The sequence below is a fragment of the Sphaerodactylus townsendi genome, linkage group LG03 (assembly GCF_021028975.2).
Source record: "Sphaerodactylus townsendi isolate TG3544 linkage group LG03, MPM_Stown_v2.3, whole genome shotgun sequence".
In the NCBI taxonomy this organism is placed as follows: Eukaryota; Metazoa; Chordata; class Lepidosauria; order Squamata; family Sphaerodactylidae; genus Sphaerodactylus; species Sphaerodactylus townsendi.
The window spans coordinates 110339709-110362449 of record NC_059427.1 but is presented as its reverse complement, the minus strand read 5'-3'; the positions used below and the strand labels follow the sequence as shown (position 1 = coordinate 110362449).

Here is a 22741-nt window from a genome sequence, read left to right as displayed (position 1 = left end):
TGGGAATAAAGGTAGATCCAAGCAGGAGATAAGATGATTTAATTGGGTGTCATGCAGTGACTTGCTTTGCCCAATGAAACGTGCAGTATTATGCCAGGGATGAGATAATTGCTACAAAAGGTAAATAGAACGTAGAGCTATTATTCAGCATGGGTTTCACTCTCCCATGAAGCCACCTGACTGGTTTAGTGAAGCCGGCCTTGATTCTTACACTGTTCCCAGCCAGTTGGGGCTGCAGTGCGTGGGAATGTGAAGCTTGTCCCATGCATGAGGCTGAGATGCTGTGAATTGTGGATGCTCGGGAATATGAATCCCCTCCTCCCCTCCCCGCGCGCTTGCTGCTTGGCTGGACATAGGCAGGGCATTGTTCTTGGTTGAGCAATTCCACTGCAGTCCTGCCGAAGTCTTGGCGGTCTTGCACCAGACAGGGGCTTGAAGCTGTTGCGTTTATCCACACGGTCACTTTCAGTGCTACCAGAGAGTTCTAAAATAGTGCTAAGTGATTAGTGACATGGTCCTTAAAGCTTCCAGCACAGCAGCTTAGAGGGCCTTGAAGATTTAGGGCATGGAGAATAGGGCTGAATCTGGCCCGGTTTCCTGAGCTTGGGTTGGCAGGTTGAGGCTCTGGTTGGTGTGGGCTGTGCCAGAGGAGGGTCACTCAAGGGTTGGAAGCCTCTTTAGTGGGGAGGCTGCTGCGTGGGAGAGAAATAGTCCTGGGTTCCACTGCTAGTTTTGCTGTACTTTGGGACAGGCACTTAAGTCTCATCCAGATTAATGTCTGCACATCAGACATTTTGCCTCTTCCAGGGCTGCTCATTCTTTTCTGCTTGGTTGCACTGATAACAATGTGATGACCTGGAGGAAAGGGCCTCTCTTGATGAAGCCCTCCATCTGAGGGCTGCTTCACATGATCCAGCACACAGGCGTCTGCGTTCCCCTCCCCCTTTGATGTAGTTGGCCTTGGCTTTCCAGCAGTGCATACTCAATCAGGATATGCATGTGAATCCCTGTGCATAATTGTGTAGGGATTTTATATTATACGAAGTGTCCTCTGCTATTGCCTCAGCTTTCCCCTCCAAAATAGGTGTAATATTTTCATGAAGAACAGAAATCCGGGTCTTAAAAATCAATCAGTATACAGTGTTTGGAAGGAGGAGGAACTCTAATTTTAGCATTTTAAAATGTGTGGCTTTCATTTTAAAAAAATCCACAGCTATGCAGTTAATTTAATTGACTTACAGCCCAACAGTGAATGTGGAGATGCATTCATGAAACTGATTCTTTGAATTCAGTTTGACTCAAACCAGATCCATGCTTTGAAATCTGAGGTTGGGAAACATGTCCCCAGTTCTGTGAAGCAATGCAGTTTTGCTATTACAAGTGTCCCTGTGTAAATATGAATGTTTCCCTTTGATTTCCCAGCCCTTGGGAAGGCACCTGTGAATGATAATTTAGACATTCTGTTCCTTCTGGAACCAATAAAATGTCAACCTGACCTCCAGTGCTCAGTCTTGGTCCTAGTTTTGGAGATTTCATTTGGTATTCCCTTCAACCTTGTGAAGGGGGAATTATGGTTCTTTTGAGAGGCTCAGTCCTGCCTGACCAATCCTATTAGTTTCCTTGGTGCTTTTTCCTGGGCACAGTGAAGATCCCCCCCTCCTTACAGATTCTCTTAGCTGCAGCAGTATATGCTCAGAGCTGAGAGTTGTTGAGATCAGCAGCTGCCTCCCTGCTGCAGCTCCTCCAGATGCAATAGCAGGCCAGCCGGGTGGCCATTCAATTCTCCACCCTTTATTCTGCCCGCATCGCTAGCCAGTTAACAAAAGCATTGCAAAGGCAGCTGGAGAGAGCTTGGAGTCTCTTCAAAGTCTTACTGCAAGCAGCCACTTTTGAAGGCCCATTTCCCACTCTCCCCATATATATCCACATTTTTTATCATCCTGGATTGAATGTGCTTGTGACAAAAGCAGTCTGGTGGTTCCATTAAGAATCCTTATGTGCAAATTCAAGCCTGTTTTTGAAAATATGAGCAATGTGTGAAGTTAAATCAAGACTGGTGCTAGTGATGCAGCTCCCATCTGTTTATTTAGACATGGTAATGAAGTTAGAATGGACTCAAAAATATGTTAAAAATTGATTGTGTAACTTGGGCCTTAAACTCGGATAAGCCATCATCATTGCATTGGCCTGACATATAGTAGTTGTCTTTGGGACTGTGTATGGAACTGCTGGAAAGAGCATTTTCTGTCCTCAACATTTGGGAATTGCCCTCTAGACTTGCATCATTAGCTGCCTTTCCTAATCTGAATTGTACTTGGGCAGGATAAGGTTAAGTGTCCTTTAACTGAGGGTTGGCACTGCTTTCAAGGCAGGCTTTACGAATATACTGTAGGAGCATAAAGATGGGTCCTGGGTCCTGCATTAGTAACCTTTGAATCTCTTTTTAAATTATAAAACAATAGTCATTAGAGCTTCAAAGATAAGTTTAAAAATGTGCAGGGTTTGGACAGAGTTTGATAATATGTCAAAAACTGCTAAAAAGGTTGTGCAGAACTTCCACTTGTCAGGGACTGGGGAAATTAACTTTTCATTGCTGCTTACTCTTTCCTATTGCTAACAAAGCGAGAGTTATCGATACGGTCCTAAAAAGAGTTATACCCTTCCAAGCCCAGTGACTTCAGTGGACTTGGAAGGGTGCAACTCAGGACTTCACTGTATGTATTACAAAAGCAAATTTATGTAAATTTGCATAATTTATGCAGGTTTTAGATTTTAGCTTTTATGGCCTAAGATTTCAGTATATCTTGGCATAGAGCCTGCTGGAAGGACCTAAGATCACCCAGCCACACCCTTTGTGGTAGCCAAGAAATGTGGGTGGCACACATGTCCTGTGTGGTCTGTATTAAAGGAAGATGGCAAATTGTGGAAGGTTTTCCCATGAGACTCTCATACTGGGGTTGTTGTTTTGATAAATTATTCTGTTGGCCTTGGATGTCTTTTAGCAAGGTGCTAGTGAGCTTTCAGAATAGATGTTATAGCTGTGGGGCAGCAGGTTTAAAATTGTTTACTTTCTAGTTACCTTTCCTATATTGTCTTGCCTGCTGATGAACCCCCGGCAGCCACTAGGAAACCCAGGAATGCTGCAGATGATTCTGGAGTGTGTTTTGAAGGATGGATACTTTGTTCACATGAGCCACTGGGTAAGGCTGTTGAATTTCACTGTCACCCCACCAACAACTGAAATCTCATTACTCAATTGCAGTGTGCCATTACAGGGAGGATTGGTAGTGGCATGCAAGCTGACTTTCAGGGAAGTTTGTGTACCATTACTGATCTCCTCTTTGTGAATTTTCAGAGTGGCTTGATGGGACCAAGAATTTGTTCTCTGGGGAAGTTGTCCCTTCTTCCCATATAGGCATTAACTCTTCTGAGGAAGTGAAACAACTGTGACTCTCCATTCTGGCCTCTTTACTGGGACCTGGTTACAGGCTGTATTTCCTAGAGGGGAAAGAAATTTATCCAAATTTAATATCAGGTGCATAAATGAACCCTTCAGAAGAGATGATCTCATTCTTATTTTTCTTCAGCGTTTCATATTACCCTTACTTGCTTGAGAGCCAGTACGGTTAACTAGTTAGATTGTGTTGGATGGAGAAGGCCCAGATTAAAATCCTCACTCATCCACTGAGCCTCTCTGGGGAACTTTGGGCAACACATTCTCAGTCTAATCTACCTCACAGACTGTGAAGATAAAGTGGAGGAAAGGAGAACCATTTTGCATTGCCTTGATCTGCTTGGAGAAGTAGATAGATGTATAGATAACAGTTTTCCCTCTTGCTTGGATAATGGTCTCAGTAGCTGTTCGTCAGTGAACTTTCTGAAAATGGATATCTTGGGAAGGGAGGTATCCTTGCTTCAGAAGTGGACCAGGGGTAGGACTTTATTGCGCAAGTAGAAGATGATGATTTTGGATTTATACCTCACCTTTCTCTCCTGTAAAGAGACTCAAGGCGGCTTACAAACTCCTTTCCTCTCCTCACAAACTCATTCCCTCCCTCTCCCCACAACAGAGACCTTGTGAGGTAGGTAGGGCTGAGAGAGTTCTGAAGAACTGTGACTAGCCCAAGGTCATCCAGCAGGCTTCATGTGCAGGAGCAGAGAAACAAATCCAGTTCACCAGATAAGAATCTGCTGCGTGTATGAAGGAGTGGAGAACCAAACCTGGCTCTCCAGACTAGAGTGCACTGCTCTTAACCACTACACCATGTTGGCTCCTTATTTTAGCTGCATCTTGAGCTGAAGACAAACCCAGGAGATCTAGCTTTCATATATAATTCAGAGGCAGCTAAACAGGGGTCTGAGAAACAGATTCAGTCTCCATAGCAGCTTTAGCTACCTGGAGGCTTTACCAAATTTTAGCAAATGTTGTTTAATTTGTAAGAAAAATAATCAATAGAACTGTATATGTATTTCACAGACATGTTGTATTGATATACTCTGTCTCACAGAAAGATAAAGGTATGGTTGCTAGTGGTGCAGTGGAAGTGTGCACTTCTGCAGTAGAAAATAGTCCCAAAGGATTATGAGCAGGGAAGTGAGTGAGTGAGCCAGTGGCGTACCACCAGAAAGTGTCACTTAGGAAAAGAACTAAAACTGTGTCCCCCGTGCCCCCCCCAAATCATAGCATTCTCCAAAATTGCACCCCTACCTCTCCAAAGCAGGGGCAGGTGGGAGAGCAAGGCAGCAGATGGGAGAGCGAGTTGGGGAGGAGAGGGGCAGGTGGCTAAATATGCCCATGGAGAAAGGGGTGAGTTGGGTGGGAAGGCAGGTGGGCCTGACTTGGTGGGGAAGGGTGGGGAAATGGGGAGGCTGTTACCAGGCCTGGGTGAGAAAGCGGCGTCTTGCCACCACTGTCTGGCTGGCCTGGCTTGGTGTTTGGGCTGGGGGCATTTAGCAGCAGGTGTAGTCATCCCCGCAGGGTCGTCGCTAAGGAATAGGCGAGACGCGGAGGAGGTTTCATCTGGTGGAGAGCGTCAGCAACAGGAAGCACGGGATTTCGTGATCCTGACAACTCTCTCCTGTGCTGGTCTCTGGCACCTTTCATGAAGCTCTGGCCATTGTGGGCGCCAGAAGGAGGTGGGTAGGGAGATGAGCGGGAGACCGGGAGACCTGGAGATCATCATGTGATGCATGATCTCACCTGGCTACGCAAGGAGAGGAGCCACTGCTGCCTGGAGCCTCAATCCTCACCTGGGGGCAAGACCATTGTCCCTGCGCCCGGTGACTGAGCCAGACAGTTCATGACCCGCGACTCATAGGGGGAGGAGGGAAAGGGGAAAAGCGGTATGCATTCAGCAAGCACAGAGGGTCCGCTACGTCCCTTAACGCCCTACTCACGGTGCTAAGGTCAGCAGTGCATTACTACATCTCCTCCTTTTATACGAGAAAAAGGGGGACCGAAATGCTACATGCGATTTAAAGGGATCGCTTTGTTTCACGCCGTTTGGTCAAGCTTCGACCAAGCTGCTTGTGTAACATTAGAACTTGGTTGCGGGGTAAGGGAAATTCGAGGGGCTTCTTAATAATAATACAGGCAATATTAGACACTCCATTGAACTTAAACAAGATCCGATAACGAGGGCACAATAATTAAAACCAATGCAGAGCTTCGTAATAATAGCACTCAACTATCCTCCCGGCAGCCAGTTCCAGAGTGGCTGACCACCAATGGGGCAAAACATCATACTTCAGATTAGATAATAACTTCTTGCAGCTCACGTACTTACATATGAATCAATTCGGGGAATTATCAGGAAAGATTAAAACAACACATATTATGTACATTCTCACAACCTTGGTGATGTAATAACAACAAGTAATCAATAGCGGCACGATTGTTCAGGGTCAGCTTGACGAAACTCTAGCTGCTCGGAGGCCAGGGCATCCAGAGCGGTGGAGGTAGCATGATGGACTTCGCGTGGGCACAGGCCAGCCGGCCAATAGTCTTGGTGTTACAGGAAACAAGTCCGGGGGCTCCCACAAGGGAAGTTAAGTGGTGGGAAGGACAAGCTCCGCCTTTGGAGAGGCTAATCGGGCCGCTTCGATTGGTGCGGATCGGGAAAGGCAGATGAGCGGCGGGCGGGCGGCCCGGCCGCGGGCTCCTGGGGTGGAGCCTGGGGTAGCAGAGAGTCCCGGCAGACAGACAGGCGGAAATGCAGCAATAACAAATAACATAACTTCAAAAAATTAGGGCATGCAATAAATTCAAACAATAAAACATGGCTAAACGATACATAGGCTGGATGATGTTAATGAAGGAAGGCAACCCGCGGCTGCATAATTGTCCACAATGCATGGCTCTTGGGTTGCCTGGACTACCAAAGCTACAGAGCGATGGCGCAGGGAGTCCATGGATTTCTCAAGAGCCGCAGGGAGAGCTACTGATAGTCTTTAGCATTGCAGGTTCAGTGATTCTCACGAGCAAGGCTGTGGAGAGAAGGCTGGTTCCAACAATATTCTGCCGCTGAGAACAGCCGGAGAGTCCCAAGGGTTAATCTATCAGGAATGTCCCTGGCTGCAACTCCAAGCTTCAGCCAGGGGCTAAAAGAGAGGGAGAGAGAATAGCCATTGTAGATGAGGAGCAGCAACATCGGCATCAACCTCTGAGCCACAGCTGGCCCAGGCTGCCGTTCCCCCCATAGGGTACACGCAGCGGGGGCTGTGATCCTTGTGGAAGAATGGGTGTGCTGGCTCCAGAGAGATCCCTCCCATCTCGGCCCAGGCTGGGGGGCAATCGGGCCCTCTCGACAGGGCGGCGGGCTTGATCCTCCAGGGAGGCCCCGCTCCATCTCCTCGATGGGGTTGGTCTGGCATGGCGCAGCTGGACTCCTGTATGGAAGAGAAAAGACAAGCAACGCTTTTCCCCTAGGGGTTTTGCGCGCCGTATTGTTAGTCCTTATAGATGACAGTGGAAGGCTCTAAGCCCTGAGTAAAGGCAATTTTTTTGATAGAGAATAAAGAAGAGTACTTTGGATATGGTCTGCTGGATGAGACCTTGATCGGGTCAATAGGGGGGGGGGAACTACTCCCCTTTCTTTCTGTTTGTTTTGGCCATGTTTCTCGTTAGGCGCAGCTGGCCCATTCCGACAACGATCACTTGCAACATTCAATGCGTTAAGAGATACAAGGCAGGGAATTGCCCGAAGGCTTAGGAGAAGGGAGAGGTCATATCCAGGTCGGATGTTTGTTTGTAAAACAATCCCAATCACCGTCTAAGGTGTGGGTTTTTTGCAAAGCTACCTGAAATAATTCACAATTATAGTCATATCGTAATATAGCCGCCTATAGGAAAGATATAGGAGAAGATGCAAAGAAAACAGTTCCTGGGCTTGAGGTTTGATCACAGGAGCAAATTGAGAGGGGTTCGGTAAAACCCCTTATCAGATCCTAGATCTAGAGGTGGGGTGCGTCAGCCTAATAGAAAGAGGGAGGGTGTGCAGGAAAGGAAGGGGGGGGGGCGGGGAAGGGTTTCTGGTGTCAGCTCTTACCTCCCCGTGGCGTAAGGGGACCTTGGGCCGGTTTGAGCTCGCTTCCTACCTTCACAGCGGAGGCTGTGTAAGATAGGTGTGGCTGAGAGACCCTTGCCCTTGGCACAGTGACTAGCCAGGGAGCGCTCAGCAGAGAATGTGGGAGCATGAAAATGATTTTGGCTTCATATGTAAACCTGCGCCACGCCAATGTGGCAGTGTAGGCTCAGATGGACCTAAGGAAAAGGTTCTCAAGGAGAGGTTTGAAGAAAAGTTTTGAAGGTTTAACGATCCATGATGGAGGCGGCTTGAAGCAGGTCCCATCGTAGAATTCTGGGGAGCACGCGACGAAGCTGTGTCCGCTTCCATGGATGCTGTAATGGGCTAAGCCTTTCAAGGCATTGGGCACACATAATCAGAAGGAGAAAAACTTTAATTGAAGCACAAGAGCATAGCTTAGAAGCAATGGAAAAATCCCCTCTAAGTGAGGGGAAAACTTTAGGGGTCTCTCTTTGAAAGGGGACAAGACATACAGAACATACGCAGGGCATACAGAGCAATATATAAAGTAATGAGGAGGATTGCAACTCTGATTTGAGATTTTGCTCTCTCTGAGGTGCTGGGATCATCTTGCTGCCACTGGGAGCTTTGAGCTTAGGGCTTTGCACAGGCTCAGAGGCTAAGTGAGATCTGGTTTGAACCTAACAGCTGGAGAGAGGGCCAAGGGGGGCTTCTTCTTCACGAAGGACTTTTTGGCTTACAAGGCCATTGTGCGAAAGACATCTTCCCCTTTCCATGCCCTCTATTGTCCTGTAGGATTGGCTATGGGGCATTCTGAGGAGGGCTCAAAACGGGCAGTCCTCTTCAACAAGCATTCCTTTCTGCCGCGTAATTCGGAAGTGACTGTGGACTCTGCAGACGGAAATGCGTAAGCATTCTGGGGGGCACTCCGGGCGGAGGCATGGTGGACTTTGGACGCAGAAGGGGTTATCAGGAGCAGGAAGTATAGACGTAGGGGGGGAGCAAGCTGGCAAGACCAGCCCAATGGTCTCCGTGGGGATGGGGTCACTATACTGAGCTAAAGTGCCAAGATCTCATGGGGGAGCTCCGGGGGAAGGGTCGGAGGTGCTGGATCTTGGTTCCGGGCTGGGGAGATAGCCCGGGCGCTGCCTCCCCAGCGGGCATTGGGAGCCACTCGTCTTAGACTTTCCTGGGGGTCTTCGCCCTCTGGGGAGAGACCCTCCTCCGTCAGGGTTGTAGGCCCCCCCGCCGGGCAGCCTACAATTCCTCCTGAAATGTCCTGGCTTGCCGCAATTGAGACACTCGCCTCGGGGCCGTCCTTCATGGCAGCGGAGAGGGCTACGGCTAGAAGGCTGGCTTGATGGGCGAAAAGACCCGACATCCTGGCAAGCTTTGAGCATGTCGGCCAGCCTCGGGGTTCCTTCCTAGGCCTGTGGATCGCTTTATGCACTCAGCGGAGGCGTTCTCCTTGGCAAGGCGCTTTTAAGGAGTTCGCCCTCGGCCTTTGGCCTCGTTGTCAATCCGGGTTCTTGAGGGCCTCCTGGAGCCTGTTCACAAACCTTCCAGCATAGGGCTCTTTGAGGCTTCTGCCGGGTGCTAGAAAAACTCGGGGTTGGCTGTCCGGCATCGGGGATCTCTCTCTTTCAAAAACGCCTTTGTGGTGGCGCATTCAGAGGCTTTTAATCGCGAAGGGTACACCGGCAGGACGATCTGGATTGTTAAGCTACTGAAGGCATCAAAGCCGTAAAGCTGAGCGGTTGTGGTGGCGCTACCGGAGGCGGCTGCCCTGCTAAAGCATTGCTATGAACTCTCGCTCTCCCAGATCACAAATTGTGCAGGGCTCCAGGAGCATAGCGGAAGGTGGTCTTCCAGTCAGTCCGGAACCATTAAGTGATTCCTCGCTAATCGCTTCTAGCATGCCTCTCACATAGGGGCTGGTGACTTCTACGGCCCCCGCTAATCAGCTTTACGGAGCTCTGCGTGAGGATGTTGTAGCCATGCTTAAGGGGCGATACTCGACAACTCGCCGAATGGCGCCACCGGGTATCTGTGAAATGGACGGGGCACAATGCAAGAATATCGGCATCGCCTTCCGCCAGGGTTTCTTTCTTCTGCAGATCGTGGCTAATACTGCCTATGAGAGTTTTGAAACCCGCTACCATTACGTGGCGCTGACGGAGGTGCAGTGGCTTCGGAAAATGAAGGAGGAGCAAGGGGAGGGGGCGGCTGAGCCGCTGGAGAGTTTGAAATGGGCTAAGGAGCAAGGGGGGCAGAAGGAGGACAGGCGTCCAATTTAGCGGATAGAGAAAAAAATTCCGCTGCTGAAATTGAAGGTGAAAGATCGGTGCGAGGGCGGCCTACAGCAAGGGAGCCATAGGTCTGCAGGCTGATGGGCGACAAAACATTGTCTCCACCGCCAGTAGCAGTGACATCGGGCGCTGCCACAGGCTCTGTGCGTAAGAGTGCGCCCGATGTTTTCCCAGTCCTTAAGATCTAATGTCCCCCCCTCTGGGTACCATGGACACCGAGCTTCAATCCCTTCAACCAATTTGCGCAGCTCCCTTCTCTTTAATGGGACTCCTGCCGTGATTTCGCTTAACGCTTTCAGTTCGCTAACGCAGCTTGTCATAAGCCCTGCTTTTGCAAGCTCCCATACTCACCGGTGTTCCGTCCGACGCAGAGTGCTGTCCTGGTAGATCGCCAGTCTCTGGATGCGCCGATTCAGAGGACAGGCGATACCGAAACGGTGGTCCCTGGATGCGCCGATCCAGCTGACTTCGGTATCAGCGGCCCTTCCCCAGGCGACACGTGAGCAGGGTGGAGGTTCGAGGATTCCCGGGTTTCGGCACCAGCTTGTAGTCATCCCCGCAGGGTCGTCGCTAAGGAATAGGCGAGACGCGGAGGAGGTTTCATCTGGTGGAGAGCGCCAGCAACAGGAAGCGCTGGATTTCGTGATCCCACAACTCTCTCCTGTGCAGGGCTCTGGCACCTTTTATTAGGGTTTCATTGTGGGCGTGTAAAGGCGGTGGGTAGGGAGATGAGCGGGAGACCGGGAGACCTGGAGATCATCATGTGATGCATGATCTCACCTGGCTACGCAAGGAGAGGAGCGTAAGCGCCTGGAGCCTAATCCTCACCTGGGGGCAGCACCATTGTCCCTCCCCCCCCCCCCCCACCCCCCCCCCCCCCCACCCCCCCCCCCCCCCCCCCCCCCCCCCCCCCCCCCCCCCCCCCCCCCACCCCCCCCCCCCCCCACCCCCCCCCCCCCCCACCCCCCCCCCCCCCCACCCCCCCCCCCCCCCACCCCCCCCCCCCCCCACCCCCCCCCCCCCCCACCCCCCCCCCCCCCCACCCCCCCCCCCCCCCACCCCCCCCCCCCCCCACCCCCCCCCCCCCCCACCCCCCCCCCCCCCCACCCCCCCCCCCCCCCACCCCCCCCCCCCCCCACCCCCCCCCCCCCCCACCCCCCCCCCCCCCCACCCCCCCCCCCCCCCACCCCCCCCCCCCCCCACCCCCCCCCCCCCCCACCCCCCCCCCCCCCCACCCCCCCCCCCCCCCACCCCCCCCCCCCCCCACCCCCCCCCCCCCCCACCCCCCCCCCCCCCCACCCCCCCCCCCCCCCACCCCCCCCCCCCCCCACCCCCCCCCCCCCCCACCCCCCCCCCCCCCCACCCCCCCCCCCCCCCACCCCCCCCCCCCCCCACCCCCCCCCCCCCCCACCCCCCCCCCCCCCCACCCCCCCCCCCCCCCACCCCCCCCCCCCCCCACCCCCCCCCCCCCCCACCCCCCCCCCCCCCCACCCCCCCCCCCCCCCACCCCCCCCCCCCCCCACCCCCCCCCCCCCCCACCCCCCCCCCCCCCCACCCCCCCCCCCCCCCACCCCCCCCCCCCCCCACCCCCCCCCCCCCCCACCCCCCCCCCCCCCCACCCCCCCCCCCCCCCACCCCCCCCCCCCCCCACCCCCCCCCCCCCCCACCCCCCCCCCCCCCCACCCCCCCCCCCCCCCACCCCCCCCCCCCCCCACCCCCCCCCCCCCCCACCCCCCCCCCCCCCCACCCCCCCCCCCCCCCACCCCCCCCCCCCCCCACCCCCCCCCCCCCCCACCCCCCCCCCCCCCCACCCCCCCCCCCCCCCACCCCCCCCCCCCCCCACCCCCCCCCCCCCCCACCCCCCCCCCCCCCCACCCCCCCCCCCCCCCACCCCCCCCCCCCCCCACCCCCCCCCCCCCCCACCCCCCCCCCCCCCCACCCCCCCCCCCCCCCACCCCCCCCCCCCCCCACCCCCCCCCCCCCCCACCCCCCCCCCCCCCCACCCCCCCCCCCCCCCACCCCCCCCCCCCCCCACCCCCCCCCCCCCCCACCCCCCCCCCCCCCCACCCCCCCCCCCCCCCACCCCCCCCCCCCCCCACCCCCCCCCCCCCCCACCCCCCCCCCCCCCCACCCCCCCCCCCCCCCACCCCCCCCCCCCCCCACCCCCCCCCCCCCCCACCCCCCCCCCCCCCCACCCCCCCCCCCCCCCACCCCCCCCCCCCCCCACCCCCCCCCCCCCCCACCCCCCCCCCCCCCCACCCCCCCCCCCCCCCACCCCCCCCCCCCCCCACCCCCCCCCCCCCCCACCCCCCCCCCCCCCCACCCCCCCCCCCCCCCACCCCCCCCCCCCCCCACCCCCCCCCCCCCCCACCCCCCCCCCCCCCCACCCCCCCCCCCCCCCACCCCCCCCCCCCCCCACCCCCCCCCCCCCCCACCCCCCCCCCCCCCCACCCCCCCCCCCCCCCACCCCCCCCCCCCCCCACCCCCCCCCCCCCCCACCCCCCCCCCCCCCCACCCCCCCCCCCCCCCACCCCCCCCCCCCCCCACCCCCCCCCCCCCCCACCCCCCCCCCCCCCCACCCCCCCCCCCCCCCACCCCCCCCCCCCCCCACCCCCCCCCCCCCCCACCCCCCCCCCCCCCCACCCCCCCCCCCCCCCACCCCCCCCCCCCCCCACCCCCCCCCCCCCCCACCCCCCCCCCCCCCCACCCCCCCCCCCCCCCACCCCCCCCCCCCCCCACCCCCCCCCCCCCCCACCCCCCCCCCCCCCCACCCCCCCCCCCCCCCACCCCCCCCCCCCCCCACCCCCCCCCCCCCCCACCCCCCCCCCCCCCCACCCCCCCCCCCCCCCACCCCCCCCCCCCCCCACCCCCCCCCCCCCCCACCCCCCCCCCCCCCCACCCCCCCCCCCCCCCACCCCCCCCCCCCCCCACCCCCCCCCCCCCCCACCCCCCCCCCCCCCCACCCCCCCCCCCCCCCACCCCCCCCCCCCCCCACCCCCCCCCCCCCCCACCCCCCCCCCCCCCCACCCCCCCCCCCCCCCACCCCCCCCCCCCCCCACCCCCCCCCCCCCCCACCCCCCCCCCCCCCCACCCCCCCCCCCCCCCACCCCCCCCCCCCCCCACCCCCCCCCCCCCCCACCCCCCCCCCCCCCCACCCCCCCCCCCCCCCACCCCCCCCCCCCCCCACCCCCCCCCCCCCCCACCCCCCCCCCCCCCCACCCCCCCCCCCCCCCACCCCCCCCCCCCCCCACCCCCCCCCCCCCCCACCCCCCCCCCCCCCCACCCCCCCCCCCCCCCACCCCCCCCCCCCCCCACCCCCCCCCCCCCCCACCCCCCCCCCCCCCCACCCCCCCCCCCCCCCACCCCCCCCCCCCCCCACCCCCCCCCCCCCCCACCCCCCCCCCCCCCCACCCCCCCCCCCCCCCACCCCCCCCCCCCCCCACCCCCCCCCCCCCCCACCCCCCCCCCCCCCCACCCCCCCCCCCCCCCACCCCCCCCCCCCCCCACCCCCCCCCCCCCCCACCCCCCCCCCCCCCCACCCCCCCCCCCCCCCACCCCCCCCCCCCCCCACCCCCCCCCCCCCCCACCCCCCCCCCCCCCCACCCCCCCCCCCCCCCACCCCCCCCCCCCCCCACCCCCCCCCCCCCCCACCCCCCCCCCCCCCCACCCCCCCCCCCCCCCACCCCCCCCCCCCCCCACCCCCCCCCCCCCCCACCCCCCCCCCCCCCCACCCCCCCCCCCCCCCCCCCCCCCCCCCCCCCGCCCCCCGCCCCCCCAACCCCCACCCCCCCCCACCCCCTCAGGCCCCCCCCACACCCCCCCCCCCACCCCCCCCCCCCCCCCCCCCCCCCACTTCCTGCATGGCCAATTGGCCATGCAGGAAGGGGCTGATGGGAATTGTAGTTCCCGAACATCTGGAGAGCCGCAGGTTCCCTACCCCTGTTCTAAGCCCACTGACATCAGTGGATTCAGAAGGGTATAACTATGGATTTACAGTTTATCCATTTGATACAGTGGATGCATGCTATGTTAGTAAGTTCTAGGTCAGTTTCATTGTAGCTAGTATGGTCACACTTCTAGTACATAAACTTCACTTTTATAAAGTAATTTGTAGCAACTTCTGGTCATTACAAGACTCTCCATCAGACATATGCATTTCTATCATTCAGCATACACAGCTCTGAAAATTACAAACTGTTGCTAAAGAGGACAAGGATGTTTGAAGTTTCTTACGCAGGCATTTTTTGCACAGCAAAATTATTAACAGGCAGACCTATGTCTAAGCCAGTGGTTCTCAACCTAATGCCGCAACACTTTAATACGGTTCCTCATGTTGTGGTGACCCCCAACCCTAACATTTATCCATTTTACAGATGGAGAACACTGATGCAGAGTGTCTTAGGCGACCCCTGTGAAAGGGTCGTTGGACCCCCAAAGGGGTCCTGACCCACAGGTTGAGAACCACTGGTCTAAGCCATTTCACACAAGTCCTTGCTTACAGAACAAATGTGTGATCTACTTACCCACACTTGTATAATTTCTTGCACGTGTATCAAGACACCATGCATTCTTCTAGGATTTTATGTGGCAGCCATTTCCTGGGTCTACACTCTGAGTAAAATTGCTAACTTCACCTGGATTTTCTGCTAGCTTTGAAGAGGGACAAGAAATTCTTGTCCTCTGTCCACTATAAATGCTGCTGGTCCTGCCTTCCTGGCTATTAAGATTGCAGCAGGCACTTCTGAGTCTAAGAGTGAGGTACTTTTTTCTTTTTAAAATGATGTTGAGGAGGTTAAGACTGCTAGTATGGGTAGAACTGTGCTGTTTGCTATTGGGAACTGATGGATGAAATGGTGGTGGTGGGTTGAGAAGCTTGCCATTTGGTTTCTGGTCTGTCCTTGCAAAGACAGGTCAAAGCCACAGGGCACCTGGGTTGCCAAAGCCTTGATGGGTGACTTTGCTCCTTCTCAGTCCTGGTTGCCTTGACCTGGATAATTTAGACTAACATGATTGCATTAGAGCTTGGAAGCTAGGCAGGGTTAGCCCTGGTTGATCCTTGGATAAGAGACCACCAAGAAACTCAAAGATTGCTATGCAGAAGCAGGTAGTGGTAAACTGTCTTGAACATCTCTTGCCTTGAAAATCGCATGGGGTTACTATAAACTGGCTGCAACTATAAGCTGGCTGCAACAGAATGTTTTTTAAAAATCCAGGTCATTGATTAAACTGCATTAAATTGCATTGTCTTCTGTTTTTTTATTGGACAGTCTGATAGAAAACCAGATCTTTCCAGAGCTGAGCCTTTTGTGGGGCTGGCTCAGTGAGGTAGGTATATATTTTTATGGGGGGGGTTCGGGGGCAAGGCCACGCCCCACCTGCCTCTGAGGGCGTGGCCAGACCTCCCCAAGCCCCACCCCCAGCCTAAGTGCTTATAAAAGGGATGACAGACTCCCGTGACTCGCCCGCCCTGCCTCCCCCACCGGATGGGCTCCCAGGTGGCAGCCGGCAGTCCCTTCTCGATCCCCTCCAGGCAGAGGGGTAGCTAGGGAAAATGGAGCTCAGTGCAAAATGTGAGGTTTGCGCCCCTCCCCCCCCATGGGCGACTGCTGTGATGCTGGAATCCATCCCAAACAGCATCACTTTCAATGGTGTTTAAATTAGGGAGCCCAGATTCTCCTTTTAAATCCATCTTAAAGGGAGAATCTGAGGTCCCCAGATAAAACAATATTTAAATGATGCTGTTTGGGGGTGGATTATCCCCCACCCTGAAACGGCATCTCTTTTAATGTTTAAATTGGGGACCTCAGATTCTCCCTTTGAATCCATGCCGAAGGGGGTGGATTTTAAAAGAGAACCTGGGAAAATTTGGGGGTGCCTGCTGTCAGGGGTACAATTATTAAGCTAGCAGCACCAAACTTTCAGGATACCTTTGGGAGACTATCCTGATTATACCACCTAGGTTTAGTAAAGCTTGATTCAGGGGGTCCAAAGATATGGACCCTGAAAAGGGTAGCCCCATCTACTATTAGCTCCCATTGTAAACAATGGGGGATGGGGCATCCCTTTTGGGGGTCCATAACTTTGGACCCCCTGAACCAAAATTCACCAAACTTGGCTGGTATCATCAGGAGTGTCACCTGACGATTACCTGAAATTTTGGTGCCGCTAGCCTAAAAACTGCGCCCCCTGCAGGCCAAAAACAAAAACAAAAAAAACTTCTTTTAAAAAATACAAAACCCACACAAACGTAGCTGTTCGACAGATAGTGGTAATGGGGGTCTGAACCCGAGAACCCCCCCTTACCTACATCCTTGGGCTGGCTACTTATTTATTTTTTAAAAATCCATACCACTTTTCAGTGCAGTTTAGAAATACTGATAGAGCTATCCTAATAGCACTATGAAGCCAAACTCCCTTATTAAAACATGCACAGTAAGATACCACATGTCAAGATATACAACATTTAAACAATAAAATGGATGGCAACCATCGCTTGTGCTGATTGATCAGGGAAGTTTTGTCAGGTCCTTAAGTGCAAGGTTTTGTTCTTCTTATCAGAAGGTGGGAAATCATAATTCATTGTGGTCTGAGGGCTCCTGTCCTGCCATTCTTTGTACTGGGAGAAGTGTAAATTAGGGTTGCCAATCTCCAGGTGAGGCTTGGAGTTCTCTGAGGATTACAGCTGATCTCCAAAGATCAGTTCTCTTGGAGGACACAGGGTGGACTGTATGGCATCCTCATTACACCCCTTCCCTAATTCTGCCTTCCTCAGGTTCTGCCCCCCAATCTCCAGGAATTTCCCAGGATGGAGTTGGCAACCCTGAGTATATAAGCTGGAGTGGGAGCATTTTCACATTTCTGCATCGGGTCATGTTGCAGTTCCATCTGATGTATATATGCAGCGGAGGTCCCAAAGCACCTTTTCATGGCTTTCTGAATCTTCACTCATTTGGCTGTCTGGTTCTAGATGGGCCTTCCTTTGTCCAGGTTAGGAGATGAGAGCCAGAGCTTAGCATCATGCTGTGGAAGCAAGTCCGTCTATGTTTGGGTGACCGCACAGACATTGAAAAGCTTGTGTGTGTTGGAATGTTGGGTGCATACATGGTTGAGTGTGCAGGGATATGGATTGCAAATTTTGTGAGTGTAAAGGGATACAAGAGTGCATTCCACTGGCTCAGACTTGGCTCTATACATTGGAAAAGAGGAAATTGTGGGATTTTTGTTGAGTGTGTCAGGAATGCATTCTACTGGCATCCTTTCTGGGTTTTATGCATGCATGTGTCTTCTGTACTTTTGTAAGATTATGTGTGTGTGTGTGTGTGGCTATTAACATTTGCAGAGTTTTGTGTGTCTCAGCATGTTGAAAGTTGCAGGGTGATGAGCATTTTGAAATTTCATCTGTGACCCAGGGAACTCTGCCTTGATGAGACCCTGATAAAGTGTGTGTCCGTGCATGCTTATGCAAATGTGTTTGCAGTATTATCAGTAATTGTGCTTGCTGGCTGTGTGAGAATACTGATTCATTCTGTGGATGTGACTGTGGTTTATATATTTTAGCAAGGTTGGTGTGTGTTCGCGCACACACTCAGGAACGTCAGCAGAACCCTTTTTTGTATGGCCTTTGGATATCTTGTCAAAGTTATTGGGATGATGTGAACCTTAGAGCCACAAATCTTCGGATGTGTGTGGGTATTAATACAGTGTACATGCAGGGGGTTACTGGGAATGCATTTTGCTGCAGTCCAGTCCTAGCTCTGCGTGCCGACAGAGTAAGGGGTGGCGGGGGAGGGGAGAGAGGCATTGTCTGGGACTGATCTGTGTGCTGGGCACGCACTCTGCTACAAGTGGGTCTCTAGAAAATGGCTGAGAATGAGTGAAATGCCTAGGCCCCAGCTCCTTCCATCTTCTCTCTGCTCTGAGAAGTGAGGGCTTTCAGCCTGTTTCCTGAGCCCCAGCTGCATTTTCCTCCCTCAGAAAGCCCAGGGCACCAGGTGCCTCTCTTGAGCAGAAGGGGTTTCTTGTGGAATGGAGTCTTAATTGCCATTCTTTCAGAGGGTGCTTGAGCACCCTGCTTACCCGGCTGGCAGGGAATGGGTGCCTGCAATTTCTTTTCCCTAGCCTGGGCCCCATCGAGAAACGTGCTTGGCTTAGTTTGAGTAATTTACTATTCGGCTCCTCCTACCCACTCATGCCGACACACAGGGTGGGGGCGTGGGAGGGGGATAACTACAGGCAGCAGAGTCTTCCCTTTTGGCCATACTGTTAGGCTCTAATTAGTAGATGAGGTATGGAAAGGGTTTGAGTGTTGTCTTAAAAGAATAGCTTTCCTTTGTCACAACTGAGGCTGTCTGCACTTATCTGTGAAGAGCCATCCGACATTGCAGGGCCTCGTTGATGCCTGTTGATAGAGGTAGTGAAACTCTGGGGCAGTTCCATGATTCTCTGCCTTCTGGTTATTGGGAGCTTTGGAATGGAGTGAACAGCATTCAGGCATCTTGAGTAGGCCCTGTGATCCTCACACTTCTCATGACTGCACTGAAATGTGCTGTACTGCTTCCATGAACTGCTGTCACCCCTTCTGGCTGCATGTGGCGTGGAGTCCTGCTTGTGTGGCACCAAGCCAGGACTTCATGGATTCCCATGTGCTTCAGTTGTATATCAGAGCTGGTGAACTCTCTTGATTTACCTTGCTTAGCAACTGGAGTCCTTCACTGGTTTTGATGTAATCCCTAGGAAGAAAGGGTGCATTTGCTGAGGCAGAAGAACCCGGTAGTTGGCCTTAACAGCATGAAATGTGAGAGGTGCCTACAGTCTACCGATATATTGGGGGTGTGCATGCCGTGCTCACGCGCATGCACATACACACAGTCAAAATAGTATGCCAGAGACCTGTACACTTCTTCCAACAATTGTGAAGAAAGAAAGACAGCTGCCAGTTTCTTCCATAAAACATAGATCCTGGTTCCTGGCCTACTCATTTCCTTGAGGGCTCTTCATTTTTTCTCTTGCACAAAATAAGGCGATTGGCTAAGAGTACAAGTAATTTTCTCAACTTTAAAGGTTGCTTCTTCTCCCCATGATTTTGTGCTTGGGTCAGCATACCATTTGATCTTCAGCAATGAAATCAGTTTATAGATAGAAAATAAAACAGGTTCTCTGGCATCTGAAAGACCATAATCTTTGGTGAGTTAGAGCTCACTTCATCAGATGCATTGAAGTTCACATCCATTAAGTTGATGCTTTTATATTCACAACAGGAGGGAGGAGCAGAAATGAGAGGCTGGTTTGAAATAGAATCCAGTCAGAAGAGTAATTAATTCAGTTAGAGTGAGTAAGGGCCACCTCCAATTGTAGTTAGATAGGCAAAGAAGAATTCAGATTAAATCTAATGCAAGATAGGATTGGTAGGATTGGAACCTACAGCGAGATATGCAAACTGTATAGTAACCTATATTCACCTGGAATCCCAGGTGAAGGAGGGGTGTGTGGGTTTGTGTAAATGGTCTGGAATTTGTTAAGGAATTCTAATTCAATTATTTAAAAGCACTGGATTCTCCCTTTGTAGTTCCTTGTCTGATAAGGCTAGCTTTTAGATTAGTAATACAATATCTTGTAAGATTGATTCAGTTCCAGATAGGAAGAGGTTGTATTAGCTAAGCCAATGCCAACCTACTTGGGACTTATGAAAATTTTCATCTGGTTCATCCTTTCATCAAAGGCATCTCTATAGCTTTGCTAAAGTGCCCTTTTCATATTTGTATCATGCAGCTCTGTGCAGAGATCCATTGGCTCATCATTCCCCCGCTCCCATCTCTCAAGAGCGTGTGTGTGTGTGTGTGTGTGTGTGTGTGTGTGTGTGTGTGTGTGTGTGTGAGAGAGAGAGAGAGAGAGAGAGAGAGAGAGAGAGAGAGAGAGAGAGAGATGTTCATTCTGAACCCTGGCACTAACAACTATTAACTGTTCCATAGCTGATTACGAACAAGAAATACCTTGCATGGTGGGACTGTGGAGCTGTCTGTGGCACTGCCACTCAGTCTCTTTCATTAAAGTTATGAATAAAACATATACATAGTCCTTGCAAGGTTATGTAGCTACAGGAAATGGTGTCCTGGGCAAGCACTGAAATCCCACCCTCCAAACATCTGACTGCCAGACACACACACTCAGGGAGAAAAACATGGCTAGTCCAACCACGTATTTCTGTGGCTCACTGAGCAGGGGCTATGCTGACAGAATTCTCAAGACTTTTCCTGTCTTGGAGTTTTGGACTAGGTGAGACCTTGGGCACCAGATGTTTTCTCAAGCAAGGGGAACACAGACCGTGGGAAGCCGGGTTGTGGGAAGTAACAATGAAACACCCAGCAGCACCTTTGCAAAAGGCAATCCTCCTAATGCCCCCATAGCTCTCTGGGGGAAAGCACCTATGTATGATATCATCATGTTGGGGGGGGGGGAGATTTTCTAGCATTCGCCTCAAACTGCAGCTTAATCATATGATATAGGGCAGTGATGGCGAACCTTTCCAAGGCCGAGTGCCCAACTGCAACCCAAAATCCACTTATTTATCGTAAAGTGCCAACACGGCAATTTAACCTGAATACTGAGGTTTTAGTTTAGAAAAAAAGGTTGGCTCCAAGGCGCGTGTTACTCAGGAGTAAGCTTGGTGGTAGTTGGTGGCTTTGCTTTGAAGCAACCGTGTAACTCTTCCAACGGGTTAATCACGACCCTAGGAGGGTTTACTCAGAAGCAAGCCCCATTGCCAGTAACCGAGCTTACTCCCAGGTAAAGGATCGTGTTTTAGTTCTTCCCATGAAAATCAGTGGGGTTTAACAGCGCTTAACAGGGTTACCTACACTGCTTCCCCAAAGCTAGGTCTTAGGTTTAATGCTAATAATCGAGCCCAATGGCCCAGGCCAGCCTAGATGTGTGTGTGTGTGGGGGGCACTTTGTTTGCGTGTGCCCAGAGAGAGGGCTCTGAGTGCCACCTCTGGCACCCATGCCATAGGTTCGCCACCATTGATTTAGGGGGAATGTTAGAGAGTCATCCAGCATTGTGACATAACTTCCAGATCACACCAACGATCACATCATTGCCCTGGGAAATACACATCACCTCCCCCCCCCCCCAACACATTACATACAGCAGTTTCTTCCTGCTGCCCCACTGACTGGCAGCAGGCAAAGATGGCCGGGGGCAAGAGTCTGTAGAGTCTAATTAATGACTGCACTTACAAGCAAGCTGTAGCTGAAAGAAGGTGATCCTAGCAATGGTGCCAATCCATCAACCTGGCCGGGTCCAAGAGGACCCCAAGTTCTTTGCTTGATTGCCAGAAGAAAACAGAACCTTATCCAGGTTAGGTAGATGGATACCAGCCAATGACTCTTCGCAGCTGGAACCCGTTCTGTCTCATTTGGATTAAGCTTCAGTTTGTTTACCCTCAACCTCATGATCACAGTCTCAAGACCCTGGTGCGAAACCTTCACAGCTACCTCCAGAGGTTTAGATAATGAGATATGGGAGTCATCTGCAAATTAGCAACAAGCCATTCTGAAGATTGTTATGCTCTCAATGAATGGTTTAACATCAAGTCTAAAGGCCATTGTAGGTAAAACAGACCCTGAGTTAGCCCACTTAACTGGCTGATCCCCGTCTCACCTATGAAAGCCAATAGTGGGACTATTGCTTGTACCCCAAACATTCATCATTGTCAGTCCAATAAATGATTGTGATAGACTGTATTAAATGCTGTTGATAATTGGAATAATATCAGCAGCGGTGGGCTTTAACTATCCCCTCAGTAGAGAAAGATTACCCTCAAGACAAATGATGCTGTTTCATTCTTGAATCTCAGCCTAAAATCAGATTAAAATGGGTCAGAGTTAATGTCTTTCTGGGGGTGGGACCACAGCTATTGAACTCTTCCTCTATGAGATTTGCTGGACCCATTTTCATGATTTTAGGTACCAGCAAAATGGTTTCTTGCTTTGTTCTGCTTCTGGCTAATTGTCTCTCTCCCCACCCCGCTCTGCCCTACTATTTTCATTCTCTTTCATTCTAGTTCATTTGACTTATGTCGCTATTCTGTATTTTAGACTTGTACTGTACTATAGTGTAATTCACTGAGGTAATCTTTGCATTTTAATTTTGTAAACTGCTTTGAATAATATAAAACCAGGACCAATATCTTAAATATATAACTATTTCTCTTTGGTCCATCTCACTTAGGATTGATTACTCTGACCAGCAGTAGCTGTCTGGCCTGTCACATAGAGAAAGACAGCCATTGACTCTGGGATTTTCTGCAGCCACTTGTGCTCTACCACTGGACCACAAACTCTTCCACTGTGCCCAGCACTAAACTCGGGGCATTGAGCTTGCAAAGTACAGCTTCTTCCACTCACTGAGCTATGGTTGGTCTTCTTGACCATTCCATCATGGGTTTCTCTGGTAAATGCCAAGACATCTACATGGCTAGCACCTGAACAAAATGCTGGAAAATGTTGAGACTTTGGTATACTTCTGAAAGGCTGTGCTTGAATTATGGGGAGGGAAAGAGAAACCTCTTTTCCTTCCTAGCATTCTTGTCTTCCTAGGTTTGTTTTTCTAGCATTATTGTCATTTCTTGTGAGTCTTGCCTTCTCATAATGTGACCAAAGTATGATAGTCTCAGCTTGGTCATTTTAGCTTCTAGGGAGAACTCAGACTTGATTTGATCCAGAAAACTCAATATGCATCACCAATTCCTCTATCATTTCTCATAAACTTTCTCACGGGCATCATGAAAAGTAGTAGGGCTGAAATTCAAACAGTAGACAATGTGCCATATGCTTATCAGGGAATCCTCCACTTCAGGGGTAATAAAATTGCATGTGTGATCCAAGACC

The 22741-nt window shown here is 53.7% G+C and overlaps 1 protein-coding gene across 1 annotated transcript in view; it reads left to right on the top strand.

Annotated features, from left to right (window-relative positions):
- The window catches only part of NOTCH3 (notch receptor 3), an 81713-nt gene that overhangs the window by 1798 nt on the left and 57174 nt on the right, over nucleotides 1-22741 (top strand).